Genomic DNA, 17,420 nt, shown 5'->3' on the forward strand with positions numbered 1-17,420 from the left:
GAGGAAAATTATCTCTGCCTGACCCAAACAAAGTCTTGTTATCCGAATCTGACGCCATGGCAGCCTTGTGATGCCAACAACAAACCACCCCCACGAAGGACTGCAGACAGATGCTGTGACTCAAACCCCCCCGCCCCCGCCTTCGGATTGGTGGACTTCAGCCTGGGGAGGTCATCAACCTGCAGGAGTAAATGTGCTCTGTGCTCCTCCCAAGATCTCCCTCCCACCTGTGGCTACAGTGGCTGAGCGCCATACAGGGCTGCTCTCGCTGGGGAAACAGGATCCCCCCCCCCAATCCGAGTCTCATGTTGTGAACTGTGATGTTTGTGCTTATATGTTTGAGGCGGGTTTTTTTTTTTTTTTTTTTGCATAGTAAAGCTACGCCCTGCCGGGAGTAACTCTGGTATGCCTTTTTTTCCCTCCCCCAACTTATTCTCATGTTATCCTTTTCTCTCTCTATTGAGGTAGCGCGACTCGGGTTGCGAATGACCACAGTCACCAATTCTTGTCATGTGTCTTGCCCAGTATGTCTGATCTCTGAATTTTGTACTGAAACTCTAATTTCCCTCTGGGACAAATAAAGCCTTCTGGTTCTATTTCTGATATCTCCATCCCTCCCTGCACCTCACCCTCTTCATCCTCACATAATTCACTCCTCTCTGTCTTCTCGCCCCATAATCAAGTCTTTTTTTATGCCAAAGCGTCACATGAATTTGTCCTCCACACCTCCTTCATCTCGCTCTTATTTCCTTTAGTCAGGACTTGACAAACAGGAAGCATGTCCCTGTCAGAAAGGCACCCCTCCCCTTTATGGTCACTATCAGTCCATAACGTGGAGCTTTATGTGATCTGCATCATTTGATTACTTCGTTCACTCAGGCCATTACTTTGGGGTCACGACATGAAACCGATTGTGACATTCTCCATTTTTCTTCATTACAGAAATCTGTCAATCTGTTAATAAGACACAATGAAGCTGCTTTGATTTATCGGTAACTGTTGGATTAGCGCTGCAGCTTTGATGTGATTTTCAGTGAAGGGTGTTTTATCCATGAATATCCAGTTCCTGCAGTGCACCTTTAACACATCAACAATCAGACTGTAGGAAGCCGATCTACATTTGCATTAACATTCATTAGCATTACATAACCGTAGAAAATGACTTAAGCGCAAGAAATCAGTTTATTTATATCCATTTTGTTGTCCTTTTTTAAAGATTCTCCTCACAGACTTAAGTGAATAATTCCTTATATATTCTCCATCTTTTGTTTCTAAACAAGAAACAAAAAAAATGTATGCATTAATGTTTTCTGACACTTCCTGTGGAGTGGGAAGTAAACCTCCAGACAGTCAAAGACAAGAGAAGCTGAAATATGTCAGTATTTGTCGGCTTAGTGTAAAATCCTAAAGTCAGGAGAGCTGATGGACAGAAACTGGAGGAACACTCCGTTCCTCATCATGACTGGAACAATAATAAAGAGGGTTCGATGAGACAGGGTGACACTGAGTTAGCGGGGCAGCTTCTGGAGAACATCAAGATGTGTCACTGATGCTGCCTCAGAGGTAACTTTCTTCTAATTATAGAAACATTGTAGGATTTGGTCTTTTACTTTGGAAATTATTTCACTTTACAGCTCAAAAAAATCAGACTTTTTACACTGTGACTACTTTGTGCAGTAATGAGCAATCCAACCTATAACATTTTAAATATATACCGCTGTTCACATGTCCACAATCTGGTTTATCACCTGACTTGGGCCAAACAATGAGCCACTATCTGTTTATAGATGTTCCCATGCGTTAACAAAACCGATTCAGATGGTTAAACTTCTTTCTGAGAAATCCTTCGAGTTCTGCAAAGACACATCTGTTTAAATCAGATGTTTTCAAGCAAAAATCTCAACGATGGAAGACAGTGGTGCTCAACTGACTGCAATTTCCACCTCTAGCCTAGCTTCAAGTGTCTCAATGACTCTTAAATCAAAGTAATAGTTGGTAAAATATGCTATAACTTGTGATTTTCCTTTATTGGTTTTGCTAAAGCGGATGCAATATGGTCAACTTTTTAGTTTGCATCAACCATTAGCTCACTCCTGTCCAATCCTGGAATGCTACATGTGTGCTCCAACTCTCTTCTTTGTAATTTCCCTCTCATCCAACAAAGAGCATTGGCAGTATCTATGGTTAGCATTAGCTGTACCTCGGGCTAGTTTTAGCAGTGCTTGGGCTAGCTCTGCAGTTAGCGTTACCACCACCGATATTTACAAATTGCTGACGTTGTAGTGGGTTGGGACATGCGAATTCAAGGTTTAAAATGCATTAAACCAGCTTTTCTCTGAACAAATGGTTTCTCTGTGACTATTACAACATCACTAATTAACACAGGAAAGCAGGTTGGAGACAGGAAGACTTTTGGTATGCTACATTGGACACCTCCAAGCTGCCTATATGCAACAACAACAAGGCAAATGCCATTTTTAATTGAAGGACCCCTTTAAGACTCTGGTATGGTGATGGATGTTTGCTAGACCTTTAATAATTTCTGCTTCCAACTTGATCACTCAAATGACACTTTTCCACATTGTCATTTCAAATTCACGACGACACAATCCAAGGTTTGAACCGAACCCACGTTGATGCTTCACATCTGTTTAACTCTTCACTCAGATCTGACAAATGAACTGCTTTAGATGATTGGATCTTCTGACTTTTTCTGTTTAGCTTTTATCAACTTTCAGCGTTTGAAGGAACTTTTCTATCTAATGTGTATCTTTGCCTTGCACGAGGTCCCTGTGGAGCCCCAGAGGCAAGATAAGGTGTACACCCTGTCTTGACAGTAATTTGAGTTTAGGCTTGAGATTCATACCCCCATATCAGTCTGTCACACTCCCATCCTCCCTGTCACTTGCGACAGCGCTATCTCATATAGCAGCAATGCCATAAAATTAATCTTTAAAAAGATTTCTGTTGTGGCATCCCATCCCTGACACATTTGGAGAGGAGTCCGTGAAGGTAGAGCTACTGTCACTGGGTTGCCAACACACACACATACACACACACAGAGTCAGAAATTCACATCAGTTAGCTATCTCACACATACTGTACATGCACACTCCCAGACAGTTAACTGTCACTAGTCCACTATGTCAAATAAGAGATGTAGCCACCTTCTGGGCATCAGATGGCACAAACACATGGATACAGTCAGACACACACCCACTCAGCTGTCAATCATTTACCAAGGGGGTGGGCCGGGGGAACAGGAGGGGTGTTACACATGTTTTTTATGGCACACTGCGTGAGTGAAAATGTGCTTCAGAGAAGCTGTTATTCATAAGTCTATGGAAACATCAGAACATAAAGGATGAAACCTCCAAATGAATGCATCCAGATTCTGATATTGAGCTATTATACTGGTCCAGGATCAGAACACATGAGCAAAGGGAATATTGAAAAAGGAAGACAAGCAAAGTGAGGAGGAACCGCGGCCAGACTGAGAGGTTTAGACAGGTTAGTGCACATGTGTCAGACACAAGGCCCGCGGAGCATTTTTATGTTGCCCGCGAGATAAATATATAAAAGACTACAACTCCCATGATGCTTTACAGCGTTAGCGCAGAGCCAAAGTGCCCCCTCCTTTGTGTTTTTTCCAGCGTCTGCTGCCGGCGTCTGCAGCTCCGCTGTCTCGGACAAACTACACTAAAAGACTGATTCACATCAAACTTAACAGTGATAACTTAACAGTGATAACTTAACAGTGATAACTTAATGATAACTTAACAGTGATAAAACAGAAATGTTACTTGTCGGCACTAAATCTTACTATCCAAAATCCACAGCTTTACACTTCCTGTCGACAACTCCTTAGTTTCCCCCTCCCCTCTGGTCAAGAGTCTGGGTGTCATCCTCGACTCCTCACTATCCTTCCAGTCCCACATAAACAATATTACCCGGTCTGCCTACTTCCATCTACGTAACATTAACTGCCTACGGCCCTCCCTCACTACTCACTCGGTTGCCATCCTTGTCCACAGCCTCATCACTTCCCGTATTGACTACTGCAACTCTCTCCTCTTCGGCCTTCCTCACAAATCCCTCCATAAACTCCAACTTCTCCAGAACTCGGCAGCCCGCATCATTACTAGAACTCCCTCCTTCCACCACATCACCCCTGTTCTTCAGCAGCTCCACTGGCTCCCCGTCACTTCCAGAATCCAATTCAAAATTCTGCTATATACATTCAGAGCCATCCATAACCTAGCTCCCCGTACCTCTCAGACCTCCTTCATCCCTCAACCTCCACCCGTTTCCTCAGGTCCTCCTCCTCCATCCACCTCTGTCCCACCTCTCCGTCTGGTCACTAAGGGGAGCAGGGCCTTCAGTCGCTCTGCTCCCTAGCTCTGGAACTCACTCTCTCCTGACCTCCATAACTATGACTACGTTTACATGCAGCCAATATCCGGGTTATGATCGGGTTAAGGTCGGTATTCGGGTTTCTGAGTTGATCAGAATAACCCGTTTACAAGCATAAATAGAAAGAGTTACCCCTAACTTGCATAACCCGATTTAAACGCGGACGTTGGGGTAGCGTCAGGACGTATGGACTACGTCCAGACGCAATATGCGTCATTTCCGGTTCTTCTTTTTCCGGTATCCGTGAAAACAACAACATGTTTCCCAGTTCGGAAGAGATAGCGACCGCGTTTGTTTGCGCTTTAGTTTCCTCGTCACTCCAAAAGTGTGGTGCTGTGCCGCGACTCGGCATGTTGCTCCCAACTTGTTGTTTACTTCCGGTGTTCTGGCGCATACAAGACGTCTCGCTACTCACAAGACCAAGATTCCTTGCGAACAGAGCATGCGCAGAACACACGCTTTGATGGGGATATCCCGATATGCGTTTACACGACCAAACATTCGGGTTAGAAAATGGTTACCCCAGGTGTAGTAACCGGGTTTTAAAACCCGGTTATGAGCATATCCGGGTTTTTGGCGGTGTTTACAAGGACCTGCGGAACCGGGTTATTGTGAATATTCGGGTTTTAAAAGGGTTACTGGCTGCATGTAAACGCAGTGATTGACTCCCTCACTCTCTTTAAAACCAGACTTAAACCCCACCTGTTCCGTCTATCATTCCAATAGTTACTCTCTTTGCTCCAATCTGTCTGTTTGTTTTATGCTGTTCTATCTTTTATTGTTGTGTATTTTATCTCTGTCTGTAAAGTATCTTGGAGTGTTTAGAAAGGCACTGTTGAAATAAAATGTATTATTATTAAACACTCCGCGCCGAGTTTACTCAGCTATTTGCCGACGTTGAAGACCAGAAACGGAGATTCTAGCCGCTCAGTAATGTGTTCACGACTGAAAAAGAAAGTTTTCCAACTAACTTCCAGACAGAGCTGATATAACTCCAGCGAGCAGCGACACGCTCAAATCAGCATGACTCTGTGGCTGCTGTAGTTTTTATTTTTCCTCCCCGACACACAACAACGTGGTCAAGCTGCTCAGACGCTCTCCATTTAGTTTATTTTGTTGTTGGCCCGTGAGAAAAGATTTAACCTACAGTAAACAGGAAGTGGAAAGGCTGCAGATAGATTAATAGAATAGAAAATCCCTTTATTGTTCCTCAGTGGGGAAAGCTAGACGTCACAGCAGCGATGACACTTATTATAGGAGAAAAAAGGGAGAATAAAAAATAAGAAAAATGAATAAACAAGAAAACATAAATCCTGAATAGATTTTTAAAATGCTGAATATACCACAAGTAATGAATACCACTGATGCGTTTTATTTAAAATTGACTCGCTCGTGTGTAATTTGGTTATTCCACAGTCAGTGTTAATGCAAAAATAAGTTTGTTTCCAAATTAAAAGGTTCAAAATTGCATATATGTTGATAATGAAAATGTGCAAATTTGCCGTCACTTTTTCAAAAAATATTAAGTTTGGCCCGCGACTCCGTCCCAGAGTCTCATTTCGGCCCCGTGTGAGTTTGAGTTTGACACCCCTGGGTTAGGGCAAGATAAGTGTTACTGAAGTTCTGGGATGAAGTCTCGGGTGAATCTGTTGCTTTTAAGACAAAAGAAAAGAAGAAAAGACAACTGGGGCTGAAGGAAGTTTAGAAAAAAGGTACAAGTTTAAAGTTTGTTTTAAAAAACTCTAATGAGAATGGGATTTTGTCTCCGTGCAGGGGGAAACTAGAATTCAATCACATCAGCATTAACAGAAATTCTCAGAGCTTTTTCTTCTTCTGCTTGTGAAATTGTAGCAGAAATATGACACTAAATCAAACTGCAAACCACCCAATTTGTCCTTTCAGGAAAGTACGAAAAACAGATCACCGTGACCGGTTTGCATGCTAATAGCAGCTTAATTTTGCTCCCCGCAGTATTCCTTCAGCTCTGCCGATGGAGGAGATGAATGAGAGGGTCCCACACATTTAATCACGGGCGTTCTAGTTAAAACATCCACCCCGATTCACTGAGTTAATCCATCAGCTTCGACGCTGTTTGATCAATGGATGCATTTGTTGAAGTCATGGCATGAAATTGCCTTTTTTTCTTTTATCCATCAACACTTCTCTAGTGGGACCTTTCTACTAGCTAATTTCTATCTTTGAAGCCCTGAGCTATTACCAGCTGGTGATGGGATTTGATTCGTCATCGTTACTAAAAGTCGGTTCGTGTGCACCGACAACCGTTTGTTTTAGACCAAAGAAGCTGCAACACATGATGAGTTGCAATCAAATGCATGTTGTGACATCATTCCTTCATTATTCAGAATATTTTGCAGTCACTTTTCTTGACCATGATGATGCTGAAATGCTCTTTTTGGTGCATCTCAACATTTTGTACGCTAAATCTGCAGATAATTGGATTTAAATCTAAGGAATAAAACTAATCTATGTTATTTTTATTGACGTGTCACATGAAAACAGAGATTATTCTAGTGTTTAAAGGCCCACTCTCATGAAATCGTGTTTTTTGCTGTTTTTAACATGTTCTTGAGGATTTGTCTTATGCTACGGGACATATATAAAGAAATTTCAGCTTAGAATGGGATTTCTGAGTAGCTCTGCATTCAAATTGCTGTGAATCAGTAGCAGACAAAAAACTTCAGTCTAAAACTTACCGGCTTTGTTGCATCAAAAAGCCACTGAGCGGACCACAAACTCCACTACTAGAGAACAAGATGGATATTCATCAGTTTTCTACTGGGTAGCTCAACTATGCAGGGGACCTGGGTTCCAATCCAGGCTGGGCCATATGAGGTACTGGCTTAGATGTCAGTTATAACTAATACGCAGGGTCCGAAATTAACACTCGCCACTCGCCAAATGCGAGTAAATTGCTCCATTTGGCGAGTAAATTTTTGAGCTCTACCTGCCACGTGGCGAGTAAATGTTTGCACCAAATGAGTTATGTTTATCAGTCATCTTCCACGGATTTCTGATACTCCTCCCGCCTGCACGCAACGTACACAAACGTACGCGAAACACGAACGCCGCATCCAACGTGATATTCACCTATCCCATTCAATCAGTTTATCAAGTTAGCAGTTAGCTTCGTGTTAAAACTAGCAGTGAAATGTGGCGGTTTTTAACTGGAGTCAGCCAGCCTTCCAAAAGAAAACTCGTCGAACTGGAAGAAAAACCAGCAGGACCAGTGGCAACCAGAAGATTTTGTGAAAAGTGGCGAACTGGAGATGGCGGAGTCGTGAGACAATGGCTACATTATGATGGCCACGTAGCGTTGCTGCCTTTCACAGACAACTGTCCCTCGGCATTCTTCAAATATCCAAAAAATGCCCGTACTTCCAACTTTGTCTTCTTTGAGGGATAATAAATGTCCCGAGTGCTGCCGTCTCCTCTTTTGGCCATTATTTCAGCTTTAGCTTAAAGAAAGTTTTGGTCGTAAACAACAAAGTGCGCATATGCCGCCGGCCACTTCAGCAGATGATACGGTGGCTGGTAAGGGTCACCGCGCCTACACCGCGGCCACGGTAATCCACCGAGATAATTTTTTTTAAACAAGACGGTTATTATTGTTGTCAACTTTTTTACCGGGGTTTACTGCTACACCGGTTACCGTGACAACCCTAGCCCTGACACACTTTCAGATATTCTCATGGTGCAGCTGTGTTCTCCAGATATCAAGGACTATGACCCAAATGAGGCTGTAATGCTTTGGCACAAAGACGGTGTCAGAAGCAGGAGGCCAGACTTCATGGACAGAGAAAACAAGGAGTCTGACTAGATTTCAATGAAAGAGTTCATAAAAACATCTCTAAAAATAAATAAATAGTAAAAATGACAAAAGAGTTGTTTTTCTTGTTAATTAATGTTTTAATTATTTTGTCACTCTGTTTGGAATCAACATAATATAGAATAACATGCTTTAGGTGGATCTAAATCATTTAGAATTTTGGCCGGTAAAAAATATGCTTGGCCCGTAGATTTTCATCATCTACCGGCCAACTTGGCCGGTGAGTAAAAATTTTTATTTCGGACCCTGCTAATACGTATTACTGTGTGTACTGTATTATTGTACCGTAATAAGATGCCCACCGATGGTCATTAAATGTCCAAATGGAAAATGGAAAGACGTTGAATTCACGTCCAGATTAGACATCTGTTGAACTTTCATTTTGGAACAATTTGACGGGACATATATGTTATAAATATTTGTATATATTTAAATCTATATTCTGGAAGGGACTGATGTGTTAAAACAATGTAAAGCAGAGGTCACAACAGAGTGCTACAGCACCTGGCGCGCCTCCTCCCCCTGAACAGTACTGCACCATGTGTGGTTTGGGGCTCGGTCCTGGGGGGAGGGCGGAGCCGGGCTCCGAGTAGGCCGCACAGCCGTGGGAAACACGAGTTCGTTTTACGCAATTCTCACACAACTCCAGGAGATTCTGCTTCCGCTGAGCAGGCAGCCAGCAGACAACTTCAAAATGCAACGCTGAAAGATTTCTTCACGTTGGTTTAGAAAGTTTGACCGAGCTCGCTCACACACAAGCCGGTCAGAGAGGACAAAGCAGCGCCATGCAGCGGCGTGGAGGAGAGAATCTGCCACTGAGAATCTAAGCTACAAAAAGTAATCGTCTATTTTTTTTACCCAGAATGAACAAACACATTCCTGATTGTTGCTTAGAAGTAACCCACCTGCTCTGTCTGCTGCTCTGAGCTCTTCCTTTACTCCACCTGTTTGAGTCTCTCCTCCAAACTAAATTGAAGAAATCTAGCCCAGCCTGGGTTCGAACCCCCCGCATGTAAGTCGGGTGCTTTACCAGCGTGCCCTTGTCCTCCACACCATCAGCTCCGCCCACAACCCTGAGGCGAATTTTTAATGAGCTACTGCCACCACATGGAACTAAGTACAAGAAAACAGCATATGTTTTATGATCTTGGCTAAAATCGGCATAACTTTAAAGACCGCTGTGACTTATTTGAAGCAGCTAGAAAAGATTGGAACAGTTCACCTCGGGAGAATATGTCACTAAGGATGTTGACAATGATTTTTTCACTAGATTTCCTCACTGGTTTCTTTACATGGACCTTTTCTAGTCAAGTCACATGACCTCAGATATTAATTATATTTCTTTCGTTCAAGCCAGATAAACATTTCATGAAACCTAATCTGATGCACGAGCTTCACTATGTGAACTAAACTGAGAAACTTCCACATCTCTGTAAAGTCTAGACATTTTGAGTTTATGAATTGTATTCATTGATGTTGACTTATGTTTGGTAAAATTAGGATAACTTTAGCATCTTGTGGGTTTTTTTTGCATAGCAAAGCTGCCCTCCCTATGGAGGGTAACACTGCAGTGCCATTTTTCTCCCTCCACCTGAACCAATCCTCATGTAAACCCCTCTTATCTCTATTAAGGTAGCGCGACTCAGGGTTGCGAATGACCACAGTCACCAATTCTTATCATGTGTCTGATCTCTGAATTGTGTGTACTGAAACTCTAATTTCCCTCTGGGATTAATAAAGTATCTTTGATTTGATTTGATTGATTTATGGGTTCATATAGTCATACAGCTACCAGCTGAGGACCGTGACTCATCAGAAGTTGATACGTTGACTCAACCCATTAAAATCTCTTCAAACCAAAGAAAATCTGCTGAACGATTTAAGTGTCATTAACAGGTTGACAGATAGCATTTCTGCAACCTCTGTCCTTCGTGAAAATGGGATTTCCCTGCAGCGCTTTTAATTGCTCCAGCCTTTTCAAGGATCAAAGAGATCAGAACAGTTATGTTGAGGCGTTTTATTAAAAATGGTAATGGGTTTGCTATGGCTAAGGCCAGGGTTAATATCTGGAGCAGACCTCATCTCCACGCACCCTCCAGCTCATAAACAATTCCCAAACACCCCCAACCAATCTGACAGCAGCAAAAGTGCTTGGAACATTATGGGCTAAGGCCTCGTCTAACACCCATGGGAAATTATTGAAAACCGATGTAGTGAGATGCACCGTGACTGATTGTGTTGAAATGACACAGACGACGCATGGAGAGGGACGGCAGACGGAGAGAGCATGATCAAAAAAGAGCAGCAAATAGAGATAAAGCTTCACTTAAACAGGATCAAAAATTGACTTTGGACAAAACAGAATTAGATTTAGCCTCTTTTTTAAACATTTAGACAGACGCTCAGCTCTTGGTAGGTCTGTGTCAGACCATCACGTTTTATTGTGTATTTTAATCCTCTGTTTTATGTTACATTGCTGTGCTTCTTCCTCTGATTAAATGTCACTCTTGTTTTACTTGTGAAAGCTGGCATCTCACTAAGCTGCCAGGGATCGCAGCTACACAGACACAACACTTGTTTTAGGTGGAATCAGACCGAAGTGCACTGTAAAATCTGGTTAGTTACCCTTATTTGAAACAAAGCATGCAAACCAACTGCACTTAAAATAACAAGTTCATGGTAATGTGCTGGATCTGCTAATACTCACAAAGTAAAATGTACTTAAATGCTAATTCCTATAACTAAGACAAAGTAGTAGTAATTGTAAATGTTCTTAATGGTGTTGAACTTAAATTTTTAAGTAGCAGTAAAACGTCGGCACATTTCTTAGTACTTTGTACTGGTTTGTCTTAGCTATATTAACTCATTCACTGCCAGCCGTTTCCTGATCGCTAACGGCCTTCGCTGCCAGCATTTCTCACCGTTTTTACTGTTTTTTTTAAGAGTCACAGAACGTTGCGCGCTAGCATGATGTCGATGCCAAAACAACCAAAACAAAGAGGAGACTCACCTCTTACATCAGGAAGAAGCCGCGTGCTTCAAGCGTTATCCGTTCTTTCATAATCCGTTGTCGAATTGTGATCGGCAGACGCTTTTCCGGTTCGCGCCTCACTTTTTTTACAGGAACGTCCCAAAACTATCTCCTAACACATGGATGTGTTGCTGCCTGATCATGTGATCTGTGAGTTATGCGGATGAAGATCGGCTTCAGGGCTGAGATGTTTGTTCTCTCAGCGCGGGGGCTCGTTCCGATGCTCAAACAGTAAAAAAAAAATGCAAATGACGACATTATCGTCATTGGCAGTGAATGAGTTAACTTGCATTTAAGTGCATTTTACTTTGTATGCATTAGTAGCTCCAACACGAACTTACATACACCTGTGTTTTTATTATTTTAAGTGTAATTCTAACAAAGCTTTTGCAACAAGTTTCACATATTGTCTAATTACAGGGGACATTTGCATGTTACAATTTTGCAATAAAATGTCATATGTTCTATTTCTACTTCAAAGTCTTCTGTCTTTTCATGTTTTTCAACACTTTCTGGGGGGTATCTTTCTCTGTTTATATTCACACCATGATATAAGTATATGGTTAAGCATTAAATTCAATAGTGTCAAAGCTTTATTTCACAGTAAGGGAAGTATGCAAAAATACAATGAAAAATGTAAATATAAACTGTAAGGTAATGTAAACTACGTAGGGTGTTGTTTATGCACATATTTGTGCACATTGTGTAGCTGGTATACTAGCTGCAGTCAGTTATGTACAGGTATACGGATTGCGTAAATAATCCCAGTACCAACTCAACTCAAATCAGTCTTTACTTATACAGGTATAGCTCCTCACAAACATGAATCATGTCACCAATGTGCTGTACAGAAATAGAATAAAAACAGATCAAATCAACGCACAGATTATAAAGTAAGATCATTTACCGTATTTTCTGGACTATAAGCCGCTAATTTTTTCCCACGCTTTGAACCATGCGGCTTATAATGAGGAGCGGCTTTACTGAAGGTTTTCCTTCACCTGCCACTAGGGGGCGCTTTAGCAGAAAGTGAAACAGGTGGAAGTCAAACGTGGAAATCGAAGAAAGTGCTCATTTTAATTTAGCACATGCAAGCAGCCGGCACGACGAAGAATCTGTTTCAAATCCATACCCCCTCATCATGGTAACTACACGTATGAGTTCATATGATGCCGCATTTAAGTTGAAGGCCATCGATCTGGCAGTGAAGGAGGGAAACAGCGCTGCCGCACGTAAGCTTGGCATGAATGAATCCATGGTTCGGCGCTGGAGACGGCAGCGGGAAGAACTCATTCAAGCCAGCTTCACCCCGGGATGATGACAGCAACACGGACATCGCCACAGAAAAGGTATGTGACGAAGCTCTTCTGAGGCTGTTCAACTCCGACACTAAAGAAGAGGACTTTAATGGCTTTAGTGCACAAGAGGAAGATGAGAGCGAATGACTTCTTCTGGTAGACAAGTGTGTTTTATTTACTAACCAGGCATGTTTTGTGTGCAGTTGTTATTTTCTAACCATCCAGGGCTTATTAATGCTGTGTCAGCGCTGTTCTTCTCTTCTAAACATGCAAATTACCGGTAATAACGTGTCAGTGCTGTTTTTATTTTATAACCATCCAGAAATATGAATGCTATCAGTGCTGTTTTCTTTTCTACACTTGCAGGCACGTTCACCCGTGTTTAAAATTCATTTTGTTGAATTAAAACAACAACAAAAAACCTTCGTGTAGCGTCTTTCTGTCTGATTATCTTATGTTATGGTCGTACATGCGCTGTGCGCCGGAGACCCGCATGTGGCTGCTGTGCCGCGGCTTGTATTTGAGTGCGGTGTGTGTGTAGAAAGCCTTTTTTTTTTTTGTTGGTGCGGCTTATATTGAGGTGCGCTCTATAGTCCGGAAATTACGGTACATAATTGCAACAGCAAACCCACAGAGGTAAAAGCTAGTTTAAAACATTTGTCTTCAGCCTCGCTTCATAAATCGCCACGGATGTGAAAGGTCTAACAGAGAAGGGAAGCTCGTTCCAAAGTTTTGGATGGTTTTTGCTCGCTTCAGCATTCTGAACAAGCTGCAGATTAAAAAAGTAAACATGTTAACAGCCAGACAGCATGTCAAAGTGAAAATAGTGTCTATGAATAAACATAATATAAAATGACCTCATTAGCTCTGAGAACTTGAATCCATCCTGTAATGTTTTATATGGATGAAATCCAACAACCTGTTTGTTAAATCCACACCTGCCTTGATTGCTCCTCAGCTCTTCATCATTCGAGTGTTTCTTTTTTAAAACACAGATTCCACCTTGGATGACTGCATCATCACAGCTCCTTTGAGCAGATGACGACTACTCACGGAAGTGCTTGTCATTCCTGCAGACGTCGCCTCAGATTTCTTTTTTCCACTTATCTGCTCCTAGGCCACATTTTATGTTTATTTTTGACCGTGACATTGAATAGATGAGCAAACTCCACGCTGGTTACATACGTTCTCTAAGAGTGAATTAAACTTTAAAAATGGATCCCTTCCATCTTCATGAACATCCTAAACTTGGCGCCGGATGGGCCACATTTACACTGTAAGAAAGGAGATGTTGAATTCAATTAGCCACGGTATGTCGACTGGTTCCACTAAACCTAGTAGCTGAAATGTAAAAAGGAATATGCATTGACTTTTGCATAACAACATATAACAATGCATATTACTCTTTATACTTAATTTGATTAAGTAAATTCAACTTTTTTTCTTGGTGTACAGTGATCCCTCGCTACTTCGCGGTTCGTTTATCGCGGATTCACGACTTCGCGGATTTTTTTGGAGCCTTATTCAAGGGAAATTCGCCGATTTGCGGTATTTTTCACTGATTCGTGGCATTTTTCTATGCGAAATATCAATAAATTCCTGTTTTTTTCATCAATTTCATCATAAAATGCACTTTTTGTAATAAAACTATAAAAAAATCAAGTAAGAAATTTTTTTACTTGAGTTTTACCCACAAAAAGAGAATGTGATCATCCGATAATTCAATATAGTACTGTATGTCAGACTGGTCGGCTGGATTCGGGAGTTGAGCTTGTAGGGAGCGTGGTTTCACAGACGCGGAAGTGATAGCGTCGGTGAAACGCCGGCTCACGATTTAATCCAGGAAACCCCCGAGCGTTCGAGCGTCATCGAAGTGACACGGAAATACCGGGCTTTCCAGAAGTAAGTAAGATAACTTACTATGAGCTGATAGTTCGTGGGATTGATTGGTAGGTTGGAAACTCTGATCATGAATCTGAAGAAACGATGACTGAGTGGTGAGCTGGAAAGGCGACTTCCGTTTATAGCCGCGGTTTGTGATGTAGGTGCGACGTGGAGGGAATCCCCGCGAGGGGCATGCTGGGAGTTTTGGTCCATAGTGGAGGCCGGCTAGCTGGAAGAGGCTGGTCTGGGAACTTGGGTTCTGACACTGTACTGTAAATATGGTGTCCCTACTTCGCAGATTTTCACCTATCGCGGCCAGGTCTGAAACGCATCTACCGCGGTAAACGAGGGATTAGTGTACAACCGTGTTCCAGTAGCACACACAGTGAGTTCCTGCTGGAACATCATCAAAGGAAATGCTTTTCTCCAACTAAAAAGTCAGAGAATGAGTTTTTGTCATTAATTTGTTGTTATTTGAATTGTTGAACCAGCTTCCCCGATTGCAGGTATCATTAAAATGACCTCCCGTCTCCCCTGTTGACTATCAGGCAATCAGATAATAGACCTTTCAGAGAGGTCTTTTTTTCTCCCCTTCATTCTTTTACCTCTTGGGAGTGGAAGACAAAGGAAAATGCGGAGGTGGGAAATTGAGGGGAAATTGAGAGAGCAGGAGACAGGGAGAGAGAAGGCCAGAGGCATGAGGAAGGGAGAGGAGAGGAGAGGTGAAGAGGAAGGCAGGGGAAAAAAACAGATGTGGCTTATTGAAGCGGCTCTGGCCCACAGTCAGAGACAAAGACCTGAGAGCACCAGTGCACGATCCTAACAGGAAATTATAGACGGTGTGTAGTTATTGAGTGTGAGGGAAAAGAGATGATTGGAAAAGAGTCAGTGATGGTGCTTAGTAGGAAACTCACAAAAACATAAGCAGAAGTCCATGTTGCAAACCAAACAGCCCATTCATCACCGGGCAGATTAATATTTCATTATTTTATTTCCAAGCTATGGGTTCATCCTCTTAGTGGGTTAAATGCAGCATCGCAATATAAAATTCCACCAAATGCAATCAATATGTCACTGCCAGTACACAGCTGCAATTGCATTTGTTTGTATTCCACTATTGAGTAAGGAGTAATTTGAGCTTTGTCTCTAAATCTTCTGTGTACACTACATCTTGTTATATTAGGAGTATTTGGGGATTTGCAACAATAAGCTTAGTCTGCAGTGTGCTTCTGTTTTTTCACAGTTATACTATCTCCTGTTGAGATCCTGTAACAGAGAAGCTCAAAATAAACACTGTATATAGAGTGAAATATTAGATACTCCCAGGCTGGAAGGCATTGATTATGCAGTTGAGATAAGAGAGATAGCGAATATTTGATGTTTTTTTGCATATTTACCTATTTGAAGTAATATCTACTACTGAAGATTTTTTATGCACCAATTAGTGACATAACTCAAAATTGTAATATTTTTTAGAAACAAACGTTAGGGTTGAGCAAAGTAAAAAACAAGTAAGTATATTTACAAGAGCAATTCACAATAATGCTATTGTATATAGCATTATTATATATAATATATATATTATGTATAATATGTATCCATATATATATATATCCATATATATATATATATATATATATATATATATATATATATATATATATATATATATATATATATATATATATATGGGGGGCTCGAGCTCAAGTGCTACATTTTGCTTTTTTTGTTTAATCTAGATGATCTTAGCAACAGATGATTCCAAGACCACACACGAGATGAAATGAGACAGATTTAGTTTTATCTCATGGGAAGCTTATGCTAAATGTGGCAAATTATATCGGTTAATTTTTTAATGTATTATTTAATAATCAGAACACCAAACTCCATTACCTCTTCTGAGCAGCATATTAACACCTATTAAACATACAAGCCATATGAGTTGTTTTTAATCTCTTACTGGTTTTTGCATTTACTATACTAAACTATTTGTATATTGTCTACTGCTTCACATGAAAAAAAAAACGATTTTCTGGTTAAAAACCATTTGCTGCCATATTCTACAAGTGGTTTAGCACAGCTAAACGAAAAGCAGCATAGCTGAGTTCTGCTAGATTACACTTTTTAATCCCATTTTCATTACCCTCAGAAACTGAGGGAGCATGGCAGAATTAGCAGCACGGCATCCTGCCTCATGTTAATGACATTCTCCCAAATTCAGCTTTAAGCAGTGGATTACATTTGTTTGCATGCTTGTGTGTGGCTTTTAAAGAGGCTCATTAGAGAAGCACTGATGGATGATACCTTAGTGAAATAATTACCATCCCTTTCCAGGGCCCCTTTTAAAAGAGAGAGAAGAGTGGGAAAAAAACAGGAGGCAGAAGTGGGAGAGTTGTGAGAGTGAGGAATATAAAAATAGGGGCTGGGAGATATGGAGCCAGGCCGTGACAGACAGAAGGAGAGTGATGGCAAAAGACAAACCAAGAGAGGAATTTAAAGAGATTTCACTCATTAAAAAGAGGAGCAAAAGAAGGGGAGATGGCATTAATCAGAGCTCTGTGCTAATGAGGCATTTACTCATTATGCCGAAATAGAGAGAGGCCGAGGAAGAAAAGGAGGAGGTGGGGGAGGACGAACGATGGGCTGCAAAGTAAATTAATAGAAAGAAGACAAGGGGAAATAAAGAGGTTTTGGAGGGAGATGAAAGAGTCAAGAGTGTTTGAGGTGGAGGATTAAACAGATGTGAAGAATGGAAACAAAATGTGGCTTCATGCTGATCAAGAACAGATTTTCTATTGAAGTTTAAATATATCATTAGATTAAATAACAATAAGTGGTAAAATGACTAACCTTAATCCTTTCTTTCATGCTTTTTCTCCCGATAAAAAAGAACAAGAAAATCTAACTTTGATGTTTCTAGTTTTAGTGTCTCTTGTTCCTTTAAAAA

At 41.3% G+C, this 17,420-nt stretch overlaps 1 protein-coding gene across 1 annotated transcript in view; it reads left to right on the top strand.

Annotated features, from left to right (window-relative positions):
• Nucleotides 1-17,420, top strand: part of nkain2 (sodium/potassium transporting ATPase interacting 2) — a 134,856-nt gene that overhangs the window by 75,306 nt on the left and 42,130 nt on the right. The window lies entirely within an intron of this gene.

This window comes from Nothobranchius furzeri, chromosome 2 (assembly GCF_043380555.1).
Source record: "Nothobranchius furzeri strain GRZ-AD chromosome 2, NfurGRZ-RIMD1, whole genome shotgun sequence".
Lineage (NCBI taxonomy): Eukaryota > Metazoa > Chordata > Actinopteri > Cyprinodontiformes > Nothobranchiidae > Nothobranchius > Nothobranchius furzeri.